The sequence below is a fragment of the Oculina patagonica genome, chromosome 4, assembly GCF_052425735.1.
Source record: "Oculina patagonica isolate OP01 chromosome 4, crgOcupat, whole genome shotgun sequence".
NCBI classification, from domain to species: Eukaryota; Metazoa; Cnidaria; class Anthozoa; order Scleractinia; family Oculinidae; genus Oculina; species Oculina patagonica.
Genome location: NC_135761.1, coordinates 18,711,136 through 18,715,511, shown reverse-complemented (window position 1 = coordinate 18,715,511; position 4,376 = coordinate 18,711,136).

Genomic DNA, 4,376 nt, shown 5'->3' with positions numbered 1-4,376 from the left:
GTTTTTCTGCTTTAGGGGCTCAGATATAAGCGTGATTTATGAGTTCCTGAGGCAAAGCGCAAAATATCAAACTTCTGCTTCGAAACAAGTAGAAAAAACTCTGTTTAAACAACTGAAAGAATAAAATAAATAAATATTTAAACAAACAATGATCGTTTTTGCTTTTAAACGTCCCGTAATGCCGACAAACTGAAAAGTGAACTAAAGAGTTCGCCGAAGCTAAGATTCTTTTTTCGAATACAGCGCCGCGGTTATTTTCAAAGTTACCGGCGGTCAGAGCTTTTTAGTTCACTTTTCAGTTTTGTCGTCTTTACGGAACGTTTACAAACAAAAACAACCATTGTTAGTTTAAATATTTGTTCTTTCAATTCTTTGTATTGTAGAATAAACGTAGAAGGCGGGAAATTCAAATACGCTTTGAAGCACCGGCGCGCGCGCTAGCTTGCGATCAAGAAAGATTCGATCGTTTTGCTTTGTCAAAAGAAACCGCCAGCCTCTTCATGTTCTTTACTAAAAAAAAAATTGTTTTTCAGTTTATAACATTTATATTTTAGTTATTAACTAAAGATAAATGGCTCTTTGAAAACGATCCATGAGTGTATTGAAATGCAGCGTGCTCTCGATCGAAACTGATCTGATACTTATATCTTTTGATTGATTCTTACGTTACTTAACATTAAAACTCAAAGGATCTATTTTATTCATTCCAGTCGGTTTAGAAATTTGTTAGCCCCATGCAGCCGGTCAAATGTTTTTTTTAAATCTATTTATGAAATTTTTTAAATACTATACAGCCGTGTTCTTGATAAACAGATGCCTATCTTAGACGATCATCTGTGTACCATGATGTTGTTGGTGCCAACCATAACTTCATTCTAAATACTTGGCTAAGTATTTCAGAGTGGTAATTCAGCCGCTCATTTAGTATAAATGTTTTAATTCAGAACATTAGATTTGATCAAGTCCGTTGTTCAATGTGTTTTTATAAACTGTAAAAGACTTAAATAATGTAATAGACCTTTCTCGAATAGCGCATGTTTCTGCCTCGTGGCTTCATTGCTAACGAGGAAGTAACACGAGCCAGATAGATACTCAAACATGCGATCAATATTGAAAACCTTGAAATCTCCAACCCTTACTGTTTAAGATTTTGGATCGTTTTGAAATGATGACAGTATTCTTCTTGTCGTAAGCCGTGTTACGTAGGCCTACTGTGCGAACAAGGCCGTTTTTTGTACTGGTCTGAGTAGTCGAACGTTATATATTTCAAATAGAACACTTTGGTTCCTCAGTTGTTTGCCGGCTGGCACAAGGACCAGTTATGATAATACTCGTGAATAAAGTGAAAGTTAAGGGGTACTCTGAAACAGTTGAGACCCTCAACGTTTGCTCATAGCTTTTCTCAGTCGATCAGCTTCAACAAAATGGTTTGAACTCTATCAAGAAACAGACCACTCCTGACTAGACCACTCCTCACTAGCCTGCGAACACCAGTCGGAAATACGTCTGCGTTCGCAAGCTAACACCCGGCACTGAATAGTTGGCTAAAAGCGCTCTTAAAACTTAAGTTGCTAAATAATTATACGTGTAGAATACTCGTCGACTAACGCAGTCCGACGAAAGAAAGAAATACTATATTAACAACCCCAGTATAAGAAATTAAGGATTAAAATCTGCTGCATGGCTGACGAATAAAGCAGGCTCACAAGAAATGGTTCAAACTAAAAGAACTTCACAGGCTTAATTGGACCAGAACTTTGTGCTTCGAATTCGGAGGCCCATAATCACGATATATAGTCAAAAGACACGAACAGACACGCAGATACAGACACAAAATCGCGTAGTTTGGGTTATATTATGCAAAATTTGGTTTGTTTTAACTTGTTTGTTTATCAGTTATAGACCCGAAGATCAATGTTTTACTTAGTATATAAAATAGAACGGCGGGTATTACGCTCATTACAGTGGAAACCCGATTTCTCGAACCTTCGTTGTTTTCTTAGGCCCGGTTAACACGCCGATCTTTTCATGAGCTGAACTTAATTCCTTGAATTAAGTACATAAAAAGATCGGCGTCTGAATCAAATTAGATCGGCTATTTCAATTTGGAACGGCTCACCCGTTCTTTTCGCCTGGCTTGGCCGAGAATTTCGCCTGTGGAACGCCTTTGGAACGGCTTTGATTCAGACGCCGTACTTTTCATGTGCCGATCTTAATTCATAAATTATTATAATGTATTTTGACTGGTTTTATTGGAACTGTATTAGGAACGGCCTCGGAACGGCCAAAAAGTACGGCGTCTGAATCAAAAGGCGTACTTTTGTCAATTTGGGTCGGTCCAAATTCGAATTGAGTTCGGCTCATGAAAAGTACGGCGTCTGAACCGGGCCTTACTGATTGTCTGTTTGACAGATCACTGACAAAATCGACATGCACAAGCTAAGCGTGTTGAAGACATTTTAGTCTTGGGGAAATCAATGATCCTTCTCCGCGCCATCAATCGTCATCTTTGGGCAAAGTAGAAGAAACTCGAAGGATTTGTTTGCTTGTTGCTTGATTTGAAGCGGCATAAGTTTCGAAAGCTTCGGTTAGAACTTTGATGTTACGGCGAAAGTTGATCGAATTATTTTGTGTGACGAAGATGACGAAGGGTTTCAGTCTATTTGTATGATACTCTGGGAACTGAGCTGACTCGAAACTGGCATAAACAGAGGCTGCACTAAAACTCGGACGGGGTTGGATCCGGAGCAGTGGCGAGACTACTTTTAAATCTATTAATACCCTATTCACACCAACACTGCAAAACATGTTTAGTTACACCAGGTTTATCAAAATGCAAATTTATCAGCAACTAGATAACTAAGTCTGTATTTTACAAAGGGTTCATGTGAGCTCTTGTAACTGGTGCTTTCATTGTGCAAACATTTAAAGTCGACACTGAATATCATCTAACAACTTCAACGGGGAACACAATCAGTTTAAACCGCGTTAAACAGCTCTGTAAACGTGTTTTCAGTACTGCCTTGCCTGTGCCTACTCTCCCTGTGTAGTGGACAGGTGTAATCATTACTGGCTTTTAAGTTTTGTGAAATAATCTTTAAAGGAAAGAATGACGGTTCCTCCAGATGTAAAGGTTTATAAACAATAACTCCGCAAGTTCAAACCGACTCAGCCAAAGCCTTCACGGGTCACATTTGTTGCCTTCTGTAGGCCAAGCACATCCTGTTTTGTACTAACTTTTTGTTCTAAACAATTCCTGTATAAAGCACTAATATAGCCAAGCCCAGTTTATTTAACAGTTTACCCAAGGAACCTCACTCTACCTGTCTCAGTTTTTCAAACGCAATACAACAGTTTTTGTGCATGTCAAACTACCGAACTTTCGGACCGACGGAATCGACCGTATTTAGCTTTTCGCTTATTTGAGGCTTGACGGCATCAAACGAAAACACCGGCCTTTTTCGCGGGCCGGTATATATACACTGAACCCCGACAGCCGCTGTTTATGTCATGAGCTCTTCTTTGTTTGACCGATTTTTCGCGCAGCAAATCAAGTGATAAATGGTAATTTATTTTATATGCTGTACCAAACCTTGCAATATACCTATGCGGGATTAGAACCGGTCTTGTTTGGGTTACCTTATTATGGGAAATTAACGATACATGTTATTAACGCGTGAATTTTATCTAAGGAAACATTACTACTAGTTGTACCTATCGGTAAGTGCCAACGAGCGAAATACTCATGTTTGTTCATTAGAACAGACATTGAATTGTTTTTGATAGAACTATATTTGAAATGACCAAAATATGGTAAATTGTATTTTAGGTAACATGCGAAAAAAGTGCTATTTCTCTGGTGCACATAAATGACACAGGCTTGATAACCTGCGTAGCAGGCGCCGTAGTTTTCAGCGCGCGTATTCTCGCGATCAAAGCATCTAAGCGGAACCTTTCTTAAACTCGCGTGAATTTTATTTGACATAATATTGCAAATGGGTGTCGGCAGGGAGGAGCCCAATCCTCCTGAAGAGCCGACCCCCCCCCCTCCCCTATGCGTAAATTTTGTTTGCGTAGTTAAAATGCTTCGTGACCTTCGTTATACTCCTATAATAAGGTAGCCCACTGACATTCAAAATGACTACGACCTTTTTCGTGGGTTTCAATCATATTGGAATGCGAGTACGAGATCGAGTACAAATTACGAATTTCAATCTAGTTACGTTCCCCGAGCCCTTACCCCTTCTTGTTACTGACCGGTTGCAAAGGAGACTCGTACTCAATCTCGCACTCGAATTCCGATCTTAAGGTCCCTATTATCATCTATTATGCCACTTTCTTTAATCGGCGCGCTCGCAGTAAAGAACGACAGCAAC